This window comes from Haematobia irritans, chromosome 4 (assembly GCF_050003625.1).
Source record: "Haematobia irritans isolate KBUSLIRL chromosome 4, ASM5000362v1, whole genome shotgun sequence".
Lineage (NCBI taxonomy): Eukaryota > Metazoa > Arthropoda > Insecta > Diptera > Muscidae > Haematobia > Haematobia irritans.
The window spans coordinates 55,882,872-55,906,432 of NC_134400.1; the positions used below are offsets into that span (position 1 = coordinate 55,882,872).

The window sequence follows — 23,561 nt, forward strand, 5'->3', positions numbered from 1 at the left end:
TTTTCTTTTACTACACAACTTATAATGGGAACAAAATGGGAATAAAACAGTATAGAAAACCTTCGAAAGCGGAATGATATCGAATACGAAAACGAATTCGAAATAGATTCGTTAACGATCAATTATAGATATCGCGAAACCTTCTTTAACGAATCACTAGCAAGCCTTCGAAAACGAAGAGTTTGCTGGCAGCAACAGCACGACAGATGAACGCTTTTCGAAATTTTTTCGAACCATTCTCGATATCGTTTTCGATAGTGTTATTCGAGAAAAAACCGAGAATATTTCTATAGGGCTGTTTTCTTTTAGCACTGGATGCAACATTTGTATGGGCTATCCAGAACATCGTTGCACTGGTGTTCTATCCAGAACAACTCATCAGTGCAAGTCGCGCCGATGTTGCCGGATTGTATTTTGATAAAGTGATTCACAATAGCAACTTATTGTGACTAATTTATCAAAAAACATGAAATTCAAAGTGGTACAGTGTCATAAATAATCGCAGCAATAAATATTTATTGCAAATTGGAGCATTTCATATATTAAAAATGCAAGATTTAACTTCTTTTCTGTGATTGTTTTTAAACAGCTGATGACAGTGTTGCATATTTTTGGAGATGTTCTGGATAAGCGAGTACTCTGTTTTCTTTTAGTCCTTCACGGCTTAGGGTAGCCAGTGCTAAAAGAAAACAGCCCTTATATCGAATTCGATAACGAACGTTGTGGTCAGGTGGGTTATTCCGGACGGAATGTCGGTGTTTGTAAAGAATCTTACAGTGTGTCGGATCGATACGACTTGTCGGCGATGACTAAATAATCGGTAAATGTGTTATCGATCCCATAAACATGCAGCAGTATCGATTATGCCTTCAGACTTATCTTATATGGTGCACAATATATGGGATATGTTCGACACGAGCACTGTCGTCCAGAATAACTGCAGGGACGTGTTGGCATAAAATCAAAACAACTTTGATTTTTTCCGGTTGGGAGGCACAAATCTTCGCGTGTAAGGGGATGTTCGGCAAACATTAGCAATAACAAATTTACTTTCATAATTAAAACAAGCATTTCTGCAATGAAATTAATGAAGGATCGCTAATTCAGCTTGCAATTTTTATTGTTTCTCCCACTTTTACTAAAAAATGGCTTTTTTAGTAAAGCCACTTTTTAGTAAAAATGGAACATTGTTTGTGTTTATGCTTCTTCTTATTTCTTCATGTTGTTATCATAATTGTTCGTGCAGTGTGAGGGTAAAACTTGAACGAACACATAACAAATAGGCGAACCTCTGTCGTAGTGTTTATCCGACTGTCTAAGGTCCGCTTTACAGTGTGTCGGATCGATACGACTTGTCGGCGATGACTAAATAATCGGTAAATGTGTTATCGATCCCATAAACATGCAGCAGTATCGATTATGCCTTTGGACTTAACTTATAATGTGCACAATATATGGGATATGTTCGACACGAGCACTGTCGTCCAGAATAACTGATAGTCTGTAAAGCGCATTACAACTACCTTAAAATTCTGATGATTTTAAGGGGCTCGTATTGGCACCTAATAGTTGCACTCATGCGTTCCTTTTTTGTAGTAACATGACGTGGTACAACTTCTCAATAGTGACGGCGCTTTTCCGACGAGTTTTTGATGTCGTATACGATTATTTTCGACGTGGTGGGGATTCTCAGTAGTGCCGTCAAATTCAAAAAATGTTGGCAGGGAAAGGCCGGCACACAATGAACACGCAGCTTAATTCTTCCCTTATTTCTTTACTTCTAAAAAAGTTGAAACGTTCAATGGTGGCAGGGGTTTGATATCACAAGTGGTGTTTAACTAATATTATAAGTACGGTACTATGTTCGGCTTTTGAGTTTAAAATCACATTATTTTCGCTATTATTTTTTCAAAAATAAATATAAATGAAAATCAACATATTTCTGTTAAATCTTGACGAAAATCTAGATGACAACGAAAGTGTACACACCCTGCCAGCATTTCAAAGTTCCATTTCATCCTCATCGCTACCACAGACTCGTAAATGTCACCACAACCATCGCGAACTGTGATGGGGGGAAGCATATCAAAAAGTACAAAATGTACATGAACGTATTTTGCCATCACTACTGTTAGAAGAGCCATTTTATTTTTTGTGAAACGCCAAGCGCAACCAGCTTGTTATATTTTATTTAAAACTGGCTGATAGACGCTGCAATATGTAACTTGCTACTTAAAACTCAACATCATTCTTTTATTAATGCAAAAACTTATGTTAAATGTGATGAGATAAACCGAAAAATGTTATATTTATAAGAAATTATAAATGTTTAATCAAATCAATAAACATCTACACAATCGTGTTTTACTTGACCACAATGATTCTTCTACAATTACCTTAAAATGCACTTTTTCTGATAGTTTGCAGGGGTTCTTATTGCCGTCCTTCGAAATTGATCTAAATAGGCACCTAATAATTGCACTGATGAGAAACTTTTTCGTAGTAACTTGGCGTGGTACAACTTCTCAATAGTGACGGCACTTTTCCGACGAGTTCTTGATGTCGTATATGATTGTTTTCGACGTAGTGGGGATTCTCAGAAGCGCCTCCAAATTCAAAAAATGTTGGCAGGGCAGATTAAACTGAAAGATATTTTTAAAATTTATTTGACGAATAATGCTGGTGTACCAAAATAGACGCATTGTAATGATACCTTTTATTTAGTAACTTGGTTATTTCGAAGAGTTTTGGATATCGTATACGATTGTTTTCGGCGAGGTTGACATTCTTCAAAAATGTTGTAATGATACCTTTTATTTAGTAACTTGGTTATTCCGACGAATTTTGGATATCGTATACGACTGTTTTCGGCGTGGTTGACATTCTTCAAAAATGTTGGCAGGGTCAATATTGTAGTCGGAAAGTAGTGGTTTTATAAATGATTTAGATTAGAAATGTGGAAACATATAAAAAGAGCACTTGCTATCAATAACACGTGTGATTTCTTATAATCACTCATTGCTCGCAAATGCTCAATACAATGATTTGAATCAATTTCACATCATAGACTCTTTAAAATATAGATGACCCATCGCTCTCCGACCAGAAAATGTTGAAGAAGCCCAAATAAATTTTCTGACATTTCGTTTTGTGTTTTTCGTAAAGAGAAAATTTGCTAAAAATTAAATTTTGTATTTTCGCGGTTTTAGTCGCAATTTTTTGTTCAAATATGAACTTTTGAATATTTAACTTGATTATAAATCATCTGGTGTATCAAACATGTTCAAATTGTGGATAAAATAGAAAAATTGTAAAAACGAATCTCAGAGAGAATTTGTAATTCCCCCTATTTTCTTCGTTTATTCCTCATTTTGGGAACTGTCAGACTGCGTTTGACACAGATGGGTCATCTATTACTTAGTTATTTATGTTTCACATAACGTACATACATACATGATGGTGTTAAGTACCCATGATATATAATTTATTGCAAGTAATTGACAATCTGGCAAGGCTATTCAATATGAGTGGAATTGTTAAAAACTCAATTCACGCTCTTGTGGGGAGAAAAACAGAAAAAGAGTTTACCATGTGAATGAGAGTGGCGCGTCTCCCATCACGATTAGAACGCAAAAGCAAAAATTAAAATTTGCATACACATGCTCTCGCCCATAAACACTGCATGTGCCAGAAAGAGACAAACATTCCATAATCCGAATGCAATTGGAAGAAGTAATACACAAAACGAAATTGGAAATCTCGGACCTAGAGAAAACCCAAACGACCATTGTAAATTCACTCAAGAAAAATTATTGGTGGCGTTCGGATCGTTAAAATTGTTCGTAGCGTCGTGAACGTTCAAATAACAGGAACAACAAAAAAGATAAACACACACAAAAGAAAGAAAACAAAGCAAATTATTTATTTATGAAAGAAAATTTTCTTTAAACCCATCATATTCGGTAGCAAATAAAAGGCGACCAAGTTCTATATATTTTTTGTAAATTTGCCAATTTTCCAAATCGCAGCATCATCCGCTAATTATTTACAAAGAATTTAATTAGAAATAAACGGAAGACATTGTTTTTTTGCTGTTTCAATTGATTATTGTACGAGAAGAGGCTTCAGTTTTGAGAATCACACAACCACATATAACTCAGTGTTTGAATGTATGCGTGTTTTAAATAAAACAAATCAGACAGACACCATTGAGCGAAAAGGGCAATAAGAAAAAATAAATTTTACAAGCAAAAAAAAAAGTGATGAAGAAAAGTGCAAATAAGTGATATTTTAACAGAACCCCCAAAGTGAAATTTTGTTAAAAATTTTCATTGTTATTATTGTTGAAGAAATACACAAACCCACACACAGCTAGCAAAAAACCTCATCTCTCTCAACGACATCTCAGCTCTTTACTCTTGTACCAATTCCGAATGAAGTGAATGAATTTTTGTGAAGAAAAAGAAAAAAAAACGTGAAATAACAGAACCAGAATTAGATCCCAACACAGAAAACAGTAGCAAAATTCATTTGAGAAAATAAAAATATAACAAAAGGTAAATTGTCGTTCTTAAAAGATATATTGTGTGTGTGAATGAATGCTTTATTTTTTTCTCCCGTGCTTATAGAAAACAAAATTTGTGAATAAATTTGCAATCGCATTTTATTGATTTGTGCATTGTGTTTGTAAATGAGTGATTGACGGAATGAATAGGGGTATATGTATGTGTGCGTTTAATTTATTAAATTGAATTGGTTGGGGTTGTGAGGGGGTTTCTTCTTAATCCATTGCATACACACATTTTTCTCCATTAAAATGTTTTGAAAAAAAAGTAGCAACAACAACCGGCAAAATTAGTTTTTTGTTATTTTGACCCCCCGCCCCCTTATGTTTGGAAAATGAATATTTACTGCCTCTAAATTATATGATTCCTCCGGTGAAGTTTTTCTAAGGAGCTGCAAAAAGCATTTTTTACACCATTGCACCAATCACGCACGCTCATATGCGTTTTTTTTCTCAAATCGCCTTCATCGATGTCGTCGTCGTTTATTCTTATACGACGTGATTGTGAATGTGTGGAGCGCGCGAAGCGTCTTGTAATAATAATGTATAATATTGTGCAGTCTCGTCAGAATTGATTTTCTTCAATTTTTTTTATTTGTTTTTGCCTTCCTCTTTGCTCTCTCATTTTACTTTAGTTTAACTGCCTCGTTTTTAGTTTGCTGTCACGTTTTTTGCTTTCCTCTTTGAGTTTCGCTCCAGTCGGCAAATAGACAGTGATGCCAACTTTCCATGAGTTGAGAAAAACAGCAAAAGCATTGTAGCTAAAAAGACTTCAGTTGTGACACAGGCAGGAGAAAAACTGTCAAAGCAGTTTTCCCAATTTCCGATTGGCATTTAACAGGAGGAAATATCAGTTGTTAGTAGAATTTTTATATTTGACCAGCTGGACACGTATGCTATTTATGAGTTATTCCTTGGAAGTTTATTTGAATGGAGCAAATAAAAAAATGGAAAAAATCACCAATTATGCTACTTTTTATTTTTATTAATTGTATTTTCATATTTTTTAATTTTACATATTTTTTATTATATTATTTTCATATTTTTTAATTTTACAATTTGAAAAACTACTTTTCTTGCTTTTCTTTATTTTTTATATGCCACTATAAAAATCGTTTTAAAGAATATAAACTTCATTCCCAAATAAGTTATATTTTTATTCTTCTTTACAGATTTATTTTCATTTTTATGGCTAAAGATAGGCGTTGGGTTCAGTTTAGTCTCTAAATTCGAAAATAATACTGTAACCGCAGAACGAAGTTTTAACTTTTTTTTTGTCAAATTTTCTTATAACTTGTTGGGGAATGATTCCTTGCAACAATTGAACAAGTTTATTTTCTTTGAAATGAATTACTAAAGAAAATCAATCTTTAAAAATGGTTACTTTAACGTGGCAATGCTAACTTAATATCGGCCTTAAAGGTGTATACTATGTTGAGTTTTTCCGCCAAACTATACAAGTGCGAAAATATATATGACTACTAATTTTTTTATCAAATCTTGTCAAAACTTGTAAGGACAACCTTTAACCCTGGAAAGTAATCTTTATTTTTCAGGCCGGTATTAAGATCGCATGATTGCGCTTAAACAATCATTTTTCACGGCTACTTTTCTTCAATTGTTCATTTTAAAGAAAACAAGCTTTTTGAATTGAAATTAGAAACAAAAAGTTATATTTTCATTCTGCATTTACAGAATTATTTTTGATCTTAGCGACTAAACTCGAACTTAGTACTCACCTTAAACTCGAGCTAATTGTCCACCTGAAATATAAATAAGTTTGTCATTTAAATACAATTGAAAAACAATGACAGTGTATTGTATTGGATTGAAATCATTGTTGCTTAATATTTTTAATTGAGTTTTTATTCTTCTAGTTTTCTTCGCTTTATTATTTCTGTTAGCATGTTGAGATGGTGCACTCTATACTATCTATGTTAGGTATAGTGGCAGCCCGATATTTCAGGCTCACTGTGACAATTCAGGCTCATTGTGAAAATTCAGTCCATTTTAATACCACAGTTGTGAGCTTCTCTCTTATCACTGAGTGACGCCCGATTCGACGTTTAGTTCAATGCCAAGGAACCTCCTTTTTATAACCGAGTCCGAACGGTTTTCCACATTGCTGTGAAGCTTTCAAACACTCAGAAATGTCCTCAGCATTACTGAGAGGGGATAATTCACAACTGAAAAACTTTTTGGTGTTTGGTCGAAGCTGGTATTGAACCCATGACCCTTTGTCATATCTACAGATTTTTATTTTTTTTTTTTGCACAACATAAATGAACGAAATGCATCTTGAGTTTAGTTTTCTTTTAAATGCTTAAGCAAATGTACTGAAGATGATTGATATAAGCAAAATGATTTGATATAGTTATGTATATTCCCAGTATTGACCGAGTTTCTGAATATTTTGAGTCTATATAAATCGCAATTTTTTATTCATTTTCTCTAAAATTTTATGCGATGAAGATTCTCTACGGGAAATTTTTGGAATTGCTACTGACGGACCTAACGCAGGACTGTCACCGATGCACTCAAATTTAAAATATATCGTTTATTACTATATATTCTCTTGATATTAAAATCTTACTGGATCCACACATTCATTGAAATACAATTATCAGACTAATCCTATTTGTCTAAATATTGCAAAAGTGTTTCCTCTCTGGTGCGATTCGAGGGCTCAAAAATAAATAGAATTTTAAGATGTTGTCCAAGATTGGTTCATGGGGACCTGCCTATAAACTGTCCCAGGACATTTCTCTTTGCCATTGGACTACGTCTCTTTGCCATTGGACTACGGTGGGTCTCAAGATCAGTTGGTTTCCCGTTTCACTTGAATATCTCTGGATGATGATCACTTTTGATTATGTAAATAACGTTACAATAAATAATGTTATCAAAAAAGTCGAAAGCCGACCTTACGATTTTTTTTAATTTTAAAAATTTCCTGAAATTTACTTTGATGCCCATTACTGTCCCCACTTTATGAATTCCACCCGGATTATGATACGACTGAACTAAGTCGTCTTCGCTGTCTGCTACTAAGGTTAGTTACCTATATAATGACAGCTTTCGCCCAAAGGCAACAAAATCCGACAAGCCATTAATACAAATGTTGGCATTTTTCTCAATGAATCAAAAAAGTCAGCCAAACAAGACCACTTCGATGGTCGGTGGAATAGAGTCAACCAAGAGTTGTCATCACTTTGCCTTCAACAAAATTCGCACTATTTGTAATTTATGTTTGTTTCCATACACCCCCTCTCTTTGGAATTGCTACTCTTTTCTCATATGCATAAATTTTAATGATGGAGTGACTAGTTGGGGCTATTACAGAATAGTTGATGCTTTTCTGCATTTGTCGTTTTAACTTTTTGCTGTTTTTTTTTTGCAAATTGGATGATAATTGGTCATTAAATGAAAAGATTTTCAGTACAGTACAATGTTTTGTTTATGTCTCCAACTAAAAGTTTTTCCTGGTATCTGAGGAGGCGTGGCAGGTGTGACCTTTTCTAAATTAATTGCCATATGAGACGGCTGGATTAATATTTCAATTTTAGAAATCTCAAAGATTAAACAATAATCGCAATGGGTAAATTCAAACACTTCGAGTGAGTAACTCGAAGAACATCTAGCCAATGGCGGCGCATACATGTACGCTTTTCCACTTATTCTATTGAATTCATAGAGATTTGCCTTAGGTGATGATTTTGCTGTCCGTTCAGTTTCAAGTGGTATACAATAATCTAATGTCAATAGAAAACATCTAGCATCTACGTTCCCAAACTGGTGGTTAGCCGTAATCGAAAGTAGAAGATTAAAGCCACACGTGGAATTTCATATCATATCTTGAGGTTAGCTGTAATTGGAGAATCCAATTCTCTAAACAGGTTCGTTTTTATACCCTCTACTCTTGCCTTTGGGCGATTACAATAAAATTGACATTCCGAAATACATACACGATTACGACGAGCGATGTCCGCTTTTCAGAGTGTGCAAGTTATGGAGGTTTCACTGTAAATCGAATCGATCAGGTTGTTAAAAGAGCAAACAAGAGACCCTTTGGACACAAGAGGCGTAGATCTGGACCAAACAATCGACTTTCGGTATTCGACCAAAAATTGACAATGTACCACGAATCACCCTTCATTCCTGCACCACTCTGAGGAACAGGTTATTATAAGTTCGTGCATATGTCGGAAACACCTAGATGGAGATCATACCGTATGTCATCAATGCTTAACGTCATGGCCCTACTTAGTGATGGGCGTCAATCTGTGAAAGTATAAAGCAATAATTTTTGTTGAAATCGATTCCGATTAAGATATATTTCCTGATATCTCCAGCAGGATATGCACTTATTTGGACACAACGCCAGAATTGAACACTTATTTATTTAAAATTTTGCAAATTAAATAGAATTAGTATTGCATTTTTGAAAAATATTGAATTTTTGCCTTTTTGCTGAACTACGGCTTCGGTAAACAAAATCATTTCGGTCGAGCTCTTTTGAGGCCCAGTAAATTTCTCATTTGACTGATATTTGTGCCGAGCGATTTTAAATTTGGACACACACAAATCGCACAAACTGAAGTATGTTGTGGTCGATGGTGCGGCAGTTCGTCAAAGGCCACTTCGGCCAATTTGACCGTGCGGGAGATGTTCCTGGTGAAAGAACTCTGTTTTTCTGCGCCAAGTGCTTCCAAAATATCTTCAGCTGCGAATCGCCCCTAAAAATACTCGTAGTTGATATGAATAATCTAAAGTAACTTATTGACTGGACGGGTTCTATGATTCACCTTGTAACTGTTCTCTGCTTTAGCAGCCTATTGAAATCAGTTTAGACGCGTCGTCTATGTTGCCTGATCCATAAGACCTCTCTCTCTCTCGCCAGATCTCGCACACTAAACTCTGATACTATTTGGCAAAATTCGGAGTGCCATTTGATTTTATTTTTAGCTTATGGGTTAGATTAACCTATAAGAAGTCCAAAAACTAACGAAACCACGTGGAGAAGCTTGAACATAACTGAAATGTTAACAGAAATGCAGCGAGTAAATATTTAGAAGCCCGAAATAGTCTCAAGAATAGTAGTACCAAAACCGTTGTATGCATAGATCCTGGTTTGTTCAGAAAAACTTTTTGAAGGGTATCCAAGTTAGAGGTTAATTCAAAATTTTTTTTATGAGAAAGCCTGCAAGTAATAGAATGAGAATCAAAATGTTGACTTTGTTTCTGCAAAATTGGAATCCTAGTTTTCAAATTTAAAAACGATGCTATTATTGAAAATTCAAATTTTGATTTCGCGAGGAAATATAATATCAACCACCAACATCAACTAAAAAATTAATTGTTACAATTATTTTGCGTGATTAATTTCAGTTCTGATTAAAACATCAATGGTATGAACTCCTTTTTATTTGATAATTTTGTCAAATTTAATTAAGACTTTAATAAATAAAATTGGTGATTTTTTTTCTAGTCAATAAGGTATGGGCTCGATGAGGACATACACAACGCAATTTACCCCATTCATATGTGTTAGTCTGGGATGTTTGATATGACTTCGTAAGGAGAACATGGACATTAGATGTTGAGTTACATTTTGAATATAAATACATATCTTCTGGTCGATTTCCTTTTTATGACCAAGTATTCTATGAAGAATTCGCGAATGTGTAAATAAAACGTGCAAACGTAATCCAATATTGCAAATGGTTTTATTTCAATGAGCATTGTTTGCATTGTCTTCTCCAACTGTGGGATTCCAGAGAGCGACATCGTTGGACTTACTTCGATTACACTGCTCAGTATCTCGATATTTCTTCTTTGGACTATTTTGTTGATGATTTTTTTCCTTGTATATGACTGGCAGACTGCCAACAAAAAGTTCGCCAAATAAATGCACTAATGGAATTTGGTTGCTATCGGCAATCGTCTGCGTCGCTTATTCATTTATCCAGCCTTTGGAATAAAGATAATATTCTGTAAAGAGCTATGTACGGTTTCTTCTCCCAATTTGAGAAACCAAGAAAGAGAGGATGTGTTTTTATTAAAAAGACCTTAAACTTCATACGAAGTCGATTTCATTTTCCCTGTATATATTGGCAAAAAAATAAAAATGACTTTCCAGAAGATTAAATATATTTTCTGATGGTAAAGCTGATGGAGTTTCCCTGCTATGTTTTCAATACGATTATGGATGAGGGATTATGTTATGTGTATTACTTAAAGAATATATTTTTTATGTATTAAAATATTTAGGGATTACATTTGGTATTGTCAAAGGTGGTAATGTCCTTCAAAGATAGAGTGCAAGAAGTTAATGGAAAGTGCTAAACTTAAGCAAGTAAGTAAAGTCTAAAGTCGGGCAGGGCCGACTATATTATACCCTTCACCACTATGTACACCAAAATTTGTGGTACCAACTCAACTCCTTCAAATTTGTTGGGAATTATTATGAAGGTTTATATTCCTATATACAAATATTTATATATTAACCGATTTGGAGACAATGTTTTGTACTTCTACAAAATCTCTAGAATTTAAATTTAAATCGGTGAACGCCCTGGGGTGAAACGCACTGTTAGTAAATCACCACAGAATTTTGTGTAAAATGTGGTGTTTGGCCATATTTGTATAAACCGGAAAAAATATATGTAGGCTTTATCTCAAATCTGAACAAATTAGATCAAGATGACACACTTAAATATCATATTAAATATAGTCGTCTCTGTAGAAACTATCGAGTCGATTGGAGGAAGGTCCCATTGATATTGGGTCTAAAATATGAGACATTGTACCATAATTCCCCAACTCTGGCGTACATATATATGGGAGCTATATCCAAATCTGAACCGATTCAACGAAATTTGGCATGCATAGTTAGTAATAATTCTGCTATCTCTGCAAAATCTCACGTAAATGGGAGAATAACTTTGGCCTCCGTGGTCATATGAGTGTAAATCGGCCGAAAGATATATATGAGAGCTATATCTAAATCTGAACCGATTTCAACCAAATTTGGCACACTTAAATATGCTATTAAATGTACGCCTTTTGCAAAATTTGAAGCAAATCAGGGCAAAACTCTTGCTTTAGAGATGATATAAGCGCAAATCGGACAAAAGATATATATGGGAGCTATATCTAAATCTGAACCGATTTGGATGATATTGTGCACATTTTACGAGAGCGACTCTGACTTTTCTTTCTTGGTGTTACATACAAATGCAGAAACTTATTATTCCCTGTACCACAGTAGTGGTGAAGGGTATAAAAATATTACCTCACGTTCTGGTGAGATAGGATTACAAAAGACTACTTTTTGACGTTTTACCATAACAAATATTGAACTTGACGTTTTGTACCCGGCAAAAACTGGGTAAGCACTAGTGATTCTTCCAGTAATACCGGTAATCAAAAACTTACTCCTTGTAGTATTACCTGGGATTTAAAAATAATAACTTACCTGTGTAGACCAAAAGTGATTCCTTTTATTAATAACAGTAATTAAAATCATATCTTGAGGCCATAGTTCGAATCCTGTTGAGACTCTATTTTTTTTTAATTTATTTATTTTTTTTATTCGTATTAAATATTAATTAATTAAACTTTTGTTGAAATTTTGCTTTTTTCTTGATATATTTTTTTAATAGAATAGCCTCTACAGCGATTGTGGACACCGTTAATAGTAGCGAAAATTATATTTCAGAAAAAAATTGCAACAATTACATCATTGAATAAATCCATTCCGTGGAGTAGGGTATAGTGTGTTGGATTACAAAACGACAGGTCTGAGTTTCATTCCTCCTGGCGTCATAGAGATTTTCGAAGTACAAATTGTACTATAAATATAAACAGAGGGAGAGAAAGGGGTAATAAAAGACCGAGAATACGAAACTAATGGCGATTTCGATTGGGAAAAAAGGTGCAACATTCCCGAAATTGATTGCAACATATCAAGAACACTGTCATAGATTTTGGATCCTTTATACCTCACAATATTATAAATTAACAATAACTTTAGAATTACACTATCATTTGGGCGAAATGTCAATTAGGGGAAAAGTAGTGTAACACCAAGGCAACATATTTTTTGCGAATCGAAAACGCCCTAACTTATAAGAGAGAATAAAATCTATAAATAGCTATGAGAGCAGCAACGCATTCGCTCTTTTTGATTCTATTTTTGGTAAACCTAATACTTTTTGGAGAGCTGGTATGCTTGCAACGAAGTACTTATTTTTCGACTGCTGGTATGCTTGCACCGAAGTACTTTCCTTCAATGTCATGTCCATGTAAAAGTATTACTGCTGATATATGTACGAAGAAGTTGTTAACTATTTGGCGCAGGCATACTTGTACTCATACCTGGTAATAGGAGTTTTTGTTGGTTAGTCTTTAAAATCGGTTGGAAATCGGCTGGAAATCGACCCAAATAGAATATTCGATGTAGGTTAAAAATCGAATTTGAATTTGAAGAGTAAATTTGAAACTTCAGTTTACAATAAAAGCAAACGTCGATAGGGGATTTTTTCAAAATTTTAAAATGTCGAAATATGCAGTTTTTCAATTAGCTTATGGGTTAGATTAACCTATAAGAAGTCCAAAAACTAACGAAACCACGTGGAGAAGCTTGAACATAACTGAAATGTTAACAGAAATGCAGCGAGTAAATATTTAGAAGCCCGAAATAGTCTCAAGAATAGTAGTACCAAAACCGTTGTATGCATAGATCCTGGTTTGTTCAGAAAAACTTTTTGAAGGGTATCCAAGTTAGAGGTTAATTCAAAATTTTTTTTATGAGAAAGCCTGCAAGTAATAGAATGAGAATCAAAATGTTGACTTTGTTTCTGCAAAATTGGAATCCTAGTTTTCAAATTTAAAAACGATGCTATTATTGAAAATTCAAATTTTGATTTCGCGAGGAAATATAATATCAACCACCAACATCAACTAAAAAATTAATTGTTACAATTATTTTGCGTGATTAATTTCAGTTCTGATTAAAACATCAATGGTATGAACTCCTTTTTATTTGATAATTTTGTCAAATTTAATTAAGACTTTAATAAATAAAATTGGTGATTTTTTTTCTAGTCAATAAGGTATGGGCTCGATGAGGACATACACAACGCAATTTACCCCATTCATATGTGTTAGTCTGGGATGTTTGATATGACTTCGTAAGGAGAACATGGACATTAGATGTTGAGTTACATTTTGAATATAAATACATATCTTCTGGTCGATTTCCTTTTTATGACCAAGTATTCTATGAAGAATTCGCGAATGTGTAAATAAAACGTGCAAACGTAATCCAATATTGCAAATGGTTTTATTTCAATGAGCATTGTTTGCATTGTCTTCTCCAACTGTGGGATTCCAGAGAGCGACATCGTTGGACTTACTTCGATTACACTGCTCAGTATCTCGATATTTCTTCTTTGGACTATTTTGTTGATGATTTTTTTCCTTGTATATGACTGGCAGACTGCCAACAAAAAGTTCGCCAAATAAATGCACTAATGGAATTTGGTTGCTATCGGCAATCGTCTGCGTCGCTTATTCATTTATCCAGCCTTTGGAATAAAGATAATATTCTGTAAAGAGCTATGTACGGTTTCTTCTCCCAATTTGAGAAACCAAGAAAGAGAGGATGTGTTTTTATTAAAAAGACCTTAAACTTCATACGAAGTCGATTTCATTTTCCCTGTATATATTGGCAAAAAAATAAAAATGACTTTCCAGAAGATTAAATATATTTTCTGATGGTAAAGCTGATGGAGTTTCCCTGCTATGTTTTCAATACGATTATGGATGAGGGATTATGTTATGTGTATTACTTAAAGAATATATTTTTTATGTATTAAAATATTTAGGGATTACATTTGGTATTGTCAAAGGTGGTAATGTCCTTCAAAGATAGAGTGCAAGAAGTTAATGGAAAGTGCTAAACTTAAGCAAGTAAGTAAAGTCTAAAGTCGGGCAGGGCCGACTATATTATACCCTTCACCACTATGTACACCAAAATTTGTGGTACCAACTCAACTCCTTCAAATTTGTTGGGAATTATTATGAAGGTTTATATTCCTATATACAAATATTTATATATTAACCGATTTGGAGACAATGTTTTGTACTTCTACAAAATCTCTAGAATTTAAATTTAAATCGGTGAACGCCCTGGGGTGAAACGCACTGTTAGTAAATCACCACAGAATTTTGTGTAAAATGTGGTGTTTGGCCATATTTGTATAAACCGGAAAAAATATATGTAGGCTTTATCTCAAATCTGAACAAATTAGATCAAGATGACACACTTAAATATCATATTAAATATAGTCGTCTCTGTAGAAACTATCGAGTCGATTGGAGGAAGGTCCCATTGATATTGGGTCTAAAATATGAGACATTGTACCATAATTCCCCAACTCTGGCGTACATATATATGGGAGCTATATCCAAATCTGAACCGATTCAACGAAATTTGGCATGCATAGTTAGTAATAATTCTGCTATCTCTGCAAAATCTCACGTAAATGGGAGAATAACTTTGGCCTCCGTGGTCATATGAGTGTAAATCGGCCGAAAGATATATATGAGAGCTATATCTAAATCTGAACCGATTTCAACCAAATTTGGCACACTTAAATATGCTATTAAATGTACGCCTTTTGCAAAATTTGAAGCAAATCAGGGCAAAACTCTTGCTTTAGAGATGATATAAGCGCAAATCGGACAAAAGATATATATGGGAGCTATATCTAAATCTGAACCGATTTGGATGATATTGTGCACATTTTACGAGAGCGACTCTGACTTTTCTTTCTTGGTGTTACATACAAATGCAGAAACTTATTATTCCCTGTACCACAGTAGTGGTGAAGGGTATAAAAATATTACCTCACGTTCTGGTGAGATAGGATTACAAAAGACTACTTTTTGACGTTTTACCATAACAAATATTGAACTTGACGTTTTGTACCCGGCAAAAACTGGGTAAGCACTAGTGATTCTTCCAGTAATACCGGTAATCAAAAACTTACTCCTTGTAGTATTACCTGGGATTTAAAAATAATAACTTACCTGTGTAGACCAAAAGTGATTCCTTTTATTAATAACAGTAATTAAAATCATATCTTGAGGCCATAGTTCGAATCCTGTTGAGACTCTATTTTTTTTTAATTTATTTATTTTTTTTATTCGTATTAAATATTAATTAATTAAACTTTTGTTGAAATTTTGCTTTTTTCTTGATATATTTTTTTAATAGAATAGCCTCTACAGCGATTGTGGACACCGTTAATAGTAGCGAAAATTATATTTCAGAAAAAAATTGCAACAATTACATCATTGAATAAATCCATTCCGTGGAGTAGGGTATAGTGTGTTGGATTACAAAACGACAGGTCTGAGTTTCATTCCTCCTGGCGTCATAGAGATTTTCGAAGTACAAATTGTACTATAAATATAAACAGAGGGAGAGAAAGGGGTAATAAAAGACCGAGAATACGAAACTAATGGCGATTTCGATTGGGAAAAAAGGTGCAACATTCCCGAAATTGATTGCAACATATCAAGAACACTGTCATAGATTTTGGATCCTTTATACCTCACAATATTATAAATTAACAATAACTTTAGAATTACACTATCATTTGGGCGAAATGTCAATTAGGGGAAAAGTAGTGTAACACCAAGGCAACATATTTTTTGCGAATCGAAAACGCCCTAACTTATAAGAGAGAATAAAATCTATAAATAGCTATGAGAGCAGCAACGCATTCGCTCTTTTTGATTCTATTTTTGGTAAACCTAATACTTTTTGGAGAGCTGGTATGCTTGCAACGAAGTACTTATTTTTCGACTGCTGGTATGCTTGCACCGAAGTACTTTCCTTCAATGTCATGTCCATGTAAAAGTATTACTGCTGATATATGTACGAAGAAGTTGTTAACTATTTGGCGCAGGCATACTTGTACTCATACCTGGTAATAGGAGTTTTTGTTGGTTAGTCTTTAAAATCGGTTGGAAATCGGCTGGAAATCGACCCAAATAGAATATTCGATGTAGGTTAAAAATCGAATTTGAATTTGAAGAGTAAATTTGAAACTTCAGTTTACAATAAAAGCAAACGTCGATAGGGGATTTTTTCAAAATTTTAAAATGTCGAAATATGCAGTTTTTCAAAATGTGGATAAAGTCGTCTTCTGCAAAAGACGAATGGTTAGTTGGAAGTCGACTTTTTCTAAGTTTGAAAACAAAAATCGAAAATTCAACTTTTTCAAAATTCACATTAAAATCCCTAGGTGGAATGCGTGAAATATTAGATAGTTTTAATTGGCATTTATATTCTTATAGTCAACAAAAAAACCAATAAATATTCAGCAGCTTTTTAAAGAAAGTTCAAGTCAATAGGCCTTTACCTATACGAGGAATTCCGAATTTTCTTCGCTTTGGGAAAAGCGAATTTAAATAAGGATATCATTGACAATTTGGTGAGGCTTTGTATGCTCATTTTAAAACTTTATTAACGCAATCAGATATCGATAAAAACTAGCTTTTAAAATTAACACGCTTTTTATCTATAGAACTTGGACACTTTGAAAGGCGGATATTTCTCAAATGTAGACAATTTTCTTGTGACGTTTGCTAAACTCAAAAAAAAAAAATTTACTTCAATTCAAAGATTTTGGCCTTCCCATAAAGATTTTGTTGTCGATTCCCAGCTAGAGATGCGGTTTCTTTTTTCTTTCAGGCTTGTTGAACTTTTATTGTAAACAAAGGTATTAAGGTGTTATTACAGACTTCAAATCAAAAAATATATTTTTTAATATCAAAACAAAACTTTAAGCGAAAGATCCTCAAAATAAGTTTTATCCTATTTTTGAAGCTTTTTTTTATTTAATATCCAAAGGGAAATTTGTTTTTCGTCAAAGACATACTGCTTTGGCGGAGGGATGCAAGTTTCAAAGATTTAAGTCCTAAATTTAAAGAAAACAATTCTTAAAGCAATGATTATGAACTTTATTTTAATTGAAAATTTATTTATTTTAAAGAAATTTGTCCTTCATATTGTGTAAAATGCGTATCCTAAACCTTAGGTTGCATAATAGGCCAATAATTTTTTTTTTAAATTAAATATCCGTGAAACTAAACTTGATTTTAAAATTTATGTTAAGATTCTCTTCTTATTGAACATAGCTATGTTAACATTAACAGAGCACTGTTAAACGCTTAGCAGAGTTAACTTAAAGTTAACTCAAACAAAAGTGACCACTGGGAAAAAGCTATAAAGGGGGAAGTATACATCCATATGTCAAGTGACCTTATGATCAATACCATTTTGTGCAACCTTGATGAGTCTACGCATATGTGCAGTCATGTACTTTGTGAATAAGCGCCAGTTGACGAGTGAACGAGCTACTGAGCGGTTGTACAAAAACAATAATAGAACGCCGTCTTCACAACGAATAAGAATTAAAACCTTTGTATCTGATTATCTTTAATAAACGTTTATTTTCTTATGAAAATTCTTAATTGCAACTTCTTTAATTCATCTGTGCTTGGTAAATAGTCCTACGAATCATTCTGAATTAATTTCATCATTGTCTTTCCCAGAAATCGAGATATTTCTGGCGATTAAAAACTATAGATGGGACAGTCATCACCCATATGACAAATGTTGGGACACGATGAGTTTTTCACAATTCTTAAATTTAATGAAAAATATTCAATTATATTTTTAGTTTACATGTATCTTTTATTTAATTCATATGTTAATAGGTATAATTAATGTTTTATTTAAAATCGAATAATTGTCAATCATTTCCTTTACTTACCTAAAATTTAATTACAAAATTAATAGTACTAGTTAAAAGGTTGATTGTTTAAATTTTCAAATTTAATCAACTTTTTAATAGGAAATATTTTGGTGATTATTTTCTCTTCTTCGTGTGGAGTCGAGTCAATTTTGCTCGACTCCGGCTCCGACTCCAGCATTTCTTATTAGCTTCGACTCCGACTCCGGAGTCGACTCCAGGTGGTGTACCTAAATCTCAATTTACATTATTCCAATTGTAATTTTAAAATGTAGTGTTCCAAAAATAGACCGAGATAAGTATTCTATTTTGCCATATGTGTTTATATGTCCAAAAGAACTCTAATTTTAAGTTTTGATACGACTCGACGATCTCAGCATTTTAGGGATGTAAAAAACTCTACATTTTAATAAATTAAAATACGACACAAGACTATATAGAGACTACATCAAAATATGGGTAGACAACAACAATCTCCAGAATATGTATTAATTAAAACAAAAAATTTCAAAAAATAATTAGGCTTCCAGAAGTTTAAGAGGTAAAATCCTGGTATTGGTCTATATAGGCACTTAAAAAAAAAGAATCTATATAAAAAAGAAAAGTACACAAAAATCAAAATATCGGGCTAATCAGATAGAATGTTTAGATTTTAAAAAATGTAATGTGTGTCGGATATATAAAACAATCATAAATTAGGAATTAGGCGGAATTTTAAATAACCACTACCAAACAACAGATGACAGGAATAGCTGGACAGTAACGAATATTGATTCTATAGAAGTAAAATGGTGAAACATAGATTTATAAATGGTCTATCAGTTATGGACATTAGAGGCCATTAATTTAATGTAAAGAATTTCGAGTGGCTTTGAGGAAACAAACTTTCTCCCAAAAGACCGCCTCAGATGGTATTTTGGCAGAGGTTTAATTTAACAGCTTCCAAGGGCATCGGGTGTATATGGAAAATTTTCAAGTAATTATCTCCATATACAAAATCTGGGCCGACGGGAAATTTCCGCATTTATTTATGGATCTCAAATAACTCAAAATTTCTGACAAATCTTATGAAAATTTTAGACTGGGAAAAATTTCTTAAAACAAATCGGAGATGGGTTTATATGTAGGTGCTATATCGCAAAATTGTCCTGTATGACCCATCTTCGAACTTGACATGTCTGCCAAAAATTCAGAACGTTAGGTTCTACTGCCTCTATATTGCCTTAAAATTGTACATTTATCAAGAGCATAAAGGGTGATACGGTCAAAATTTGGTCAAGGGAAAACGCGTGTAAATCGGTGAAATCGTTTATTTAAAAAATCAAATTAAATTTCTTTTTCAAGTTCAATTAGTGTAAAATTCAGGAAAAATATTCAGTTAGGCTTTCGCTTTTCCAAATCCGAATTTCCGGGCCTCACGCTTGACACCTGCCATCAGATTTTGTACAGCCACCTTGTCCACCTTCTTCGCCGCAGAAAGCCAGTTTGCCTTGAACTGCTGCTCGTCCTTAGCAGTTTTTTGGTCTTCTTTAAGTTCCGCTTGACAATAGCCCAGTATTTCTCAATTGGGCGGAGCTCTGGCGTGTTGGGAGGGTTCTTGTCCTTGGGAACCACCTGCACGTTGTTGGCGGCGTACCACTCCATGGCGTTTTTACCGTAATGGCAAGATGCCAAATCCGGCCAAAACAGTACGGAACAACCGTGTTTCTTCAGGAAAGGCTGCAGACGTTTATTCAAACACTCTTTCACGTAAATTTCTTGGTTTTCAAGCCACAGGTACAGATGGCTTGCCAAACCAGATATTTCTTTGCGAACTTTGACAGTTTTATGTGCTTGAAAATATCTGCTACCTTTCCCCTTCCTTTTGCCGTATAAAACTCCTGTCCCGGAAGCTGCTTGTAGTCGGCTTTGACGTAGGTTTCGTCCTCCATTACCACGCAGTCACACTTCGTCAGCATCGTCGTGTACAGCCTCCGGGATCGCACTTTGGCCGTCGTATTTTGTTTAGCATCGCGATTTGGAGTCACTACCTTCTTGTAAGTCGATAGTCCGGCTCGTTTTTTTGGCTCGATGCACGGTTGTAGACGATACACCCAGCTTATTTGCGGCATCTCGGAGAGAGAGGTTAGGGTTTCGCTTGAAACTACCGGCAACTCTCTTTGTCGTCTCAGCGGCTTCCGGTTTTCGATTTCCCCCCGATCCAGACTTCCTGGCTGTCGACAAACGTTCCCCAAACACTTTAATTACATTTGTAACGGTTGATTTAACAACTTTTAGCGATTTTGCCGGCTTTGCGTGCGAGTAGCTCGGATTTTCGCGATGCGCGAACAAAATTTTGATACGCTGCTCTTCTTGCTTGGACGGCATTTTGACAACTGAAGAGTGAATTCCAAAATCAAAATAGGAGCAACATTCTACACACACCTTCAAAATGAGGGGTGTTCAGGTTTTTTAAATGCAAAATTGAAAGAAATACGTCAAGTTTGACCTATCACCCTTTATATAGGGTTAAAAATCTATAGTTTTAGAATATACAATTGATCAAGTCAGCCCATATACTAGAAAAAACCTACTTTTTATATCACCGTGAAATTTCACCTATATAAATACACTTTGAATGGCCTGAAATCCAGTACTTCGTTTTCGTTGTTCGGTTAAAAATCCCAATCGAATCTAATTTGTCGGAATATTTCTTTAGTTACAAAGAAGTGTTTTTCTAATTTTGTTTCGCCGGAGTCCGTCTCCGACTCCGACTCCAGCAAAATCTTCAGACTCCGTCTCCAAGACTCCGACTCCGCAGCCCTGGTCAAAAGTAGACTTTGCCCAAATTCGAAAATATAGAAAAGGAGACTTCCAGTTTTTGACAAAAACTCGTATAAAAAAAGTTATTATTATGCTTTTGGGTTATGTATGCAAAGTTTGTCTTTTGTAGATAAAATTTTGAACATTGTTTCCGTCTACCGTTAAAACATAACTCTCAAGGTCAAATAAACCAGTCTTTGACTTCACGAAAATCCTTTCGCATTTTGGATTCTCAAAAAGCCATAAACCGATTTTTGGAATCTTTGTTTTTTTTAATGATCCCATTGAATTTTAAAATTTAAAATTATAGATTTTTTAAAAATCTTATCGAAAACCAGAATTATAATTTTTTATTTCAATCTAAGAAATCCAAAGATATTTGGTTTCGCTTTATTACAAAAAAAATAGGATATAGTATCCCAACAATTTTGGCATGCTTTTTGTTTTCAACTTTGTACATCCTTGGTCATTTTTCATATTTCATTAAAAATTTTCCAATGCTGAACCGAGTGATAACGAATTGCCTTTACTTTTACTTCATAATGAAAATTCTTTTCAGAAATCTTAACGACTACAGCTTAGAAAGGAAATCAAGCGAAACGCATCACTGTATTTTCCTTGCCATCCAAGTGACTTAATTAGCATTCACTTTTCTAGTGTTTGCAAAGAAGAAACGCAAGGCGGGCGGCAGGCAAACCGGCCCCAAGTCTGGGCAAGACGAGCAATGAAATGTTGCTCTGAGCCGCACTTGTACGAGTACACTTTTTGTGTTGTGTGTTCACTTCTGAATTCTGAAGACGATGTCCATCCATCCATTTAACCATCCCGCTTGTCGCTTTTGCCATGGAGGAAAACTAAATGCAAACAAAGCATTGCAAATTTTTTTTTAATCTTGTAAAAGTTCGTTTAGCTTTTCCTTTTTACTTTGTTTGGCGAGAAAACTCTGAAGAGGATAGCCACAATGATGTTAGTGGCGTTGATGACGACAACAGTTTCTTTTTGTTTTGCAGAGCCATGGCTGTGGAAAGCAGTGGAAAGACCAGAGTGCGTCTCGTATGGAGGATGGACATTGTATAGTTCAATGTAATTGTAGAAGAGATCGTTGAACAAAGTGAAGATAAACGTATTTGTAAAGTGTTTGAATCTCTACATAGAATATGTTTTATTTGTATCTGTTTTTACACGTATTTTTGTAGTTAACTATGTTGGTTTTGTTGTTCCATTTGCTAATAGACATATATTCCATACGACATGCGCTTTAAAATTAATACAAATAAAATCCCTTCTCTAATAGAAATGAAATACGTTCAAAAATCTTGAACGAAAGGTAACGAAATGAAACGGACACGTTCACGTAAAAGCACAACGGAATGTTCGCGCTTCTTGTTTACTTGCGAATTAACGTCCATTTCGCTCTAGGACGCATATTTAAGGAGATATGGGCAAAATAAGTTTTTCATATAAAAATTTTGATTTTTTGAGAATTAACGGTCTTTGTTTTTCTCCATCCATGAAAAGTCGTGCAATAATCTTTAGACGTTGTTATGGCAACTGCATGCATGTTAACTAAATGATATTCATTTTAATTGAACTTTTGTGAGACTATGGCAATATTTAAGTATCTTTATTAGTTTCGTTCGCGTACGCGATTATTTTTTTTATAATTATCACAATTTTTTAATGGATGTTGTGCGTTTACTCAAAAAAACCAGCAAATAAATTTTGAGTAATAGAAAAGTTTTTCTTGGAAGAACAATTATCAGCAGTTTTAAGTCAAAAATAAATCATAAGCGCAGTATAATGTACAAAGTGTAGTAGAAAATAGGAATATGTTTATTGTGAACACGGACATTTTTGATAATTTTACCAAATAGATTAAAATCCATTCTGACTCCCTTGCAAATTTTTACTAGAAAAGTACGCACGCCGACTTTTTGTTGTTTACTTTCCGGTAATGTAATTCAAATTCCATTCATAATCTGCAGATCTGCCTATTTGATCCTTTCAATTTGAGAACTTTTACCGACATTTTTTGAACTACAAAAAAAAAGAAAATATCACCAAAATATTTCCAATTAAAAAGTTGATTGAAGTTACAATAAAGATTTTAATCAAATCGGAAATTAAAATTATGAAAACTTTTTAATTATTTGAAACAATCAATTTTTTAGTCAAACTAAAACACAAGTCAGTGATTGAAAATCATTACTTTTTTAATTAAAAAAAAATAAATTTTGCATGTTGATTAAATTTGTAATTGAATCAATTCAAAAATTAATAGAAATCAATTTTTTGATCAAGAATTTTTTATGCCCAATTAAAACTGACTGATATTATCATTTTCGATTAAAAAATTAATGGGA

At 33.8% G+C, this 23,561-nt stretch overlaps 1 protein-coding gene across 4 annotated transcripts in view; it reads left to right on the forward strand.

Annotated features, from left to right (window-relative positions):
- The first annotated feature begins 3,606 nt into the window (after window positions 1-3,606).
- Window positions 3,607-23,561, forward strand: part of mub (poly(rC)-binding protein mub) — a 313,447-nt gene continuing 293,492 nt past the window's right edge. The window contains exon 1 of one of the 4 annotated variants that reach the window (XM_075305125.1): window positions 3,607-4,556. The gene's annotated coding sequence lies outside the window, so the exon portion shown is untranslated. The remainder of the gene's footprint in view (window positions 4,557-23,561) is intronic. The other 3 variants (XM_075305127.1, XM_075305128.1, XM_075305129.1) reach the window with 3 other exon arrangements.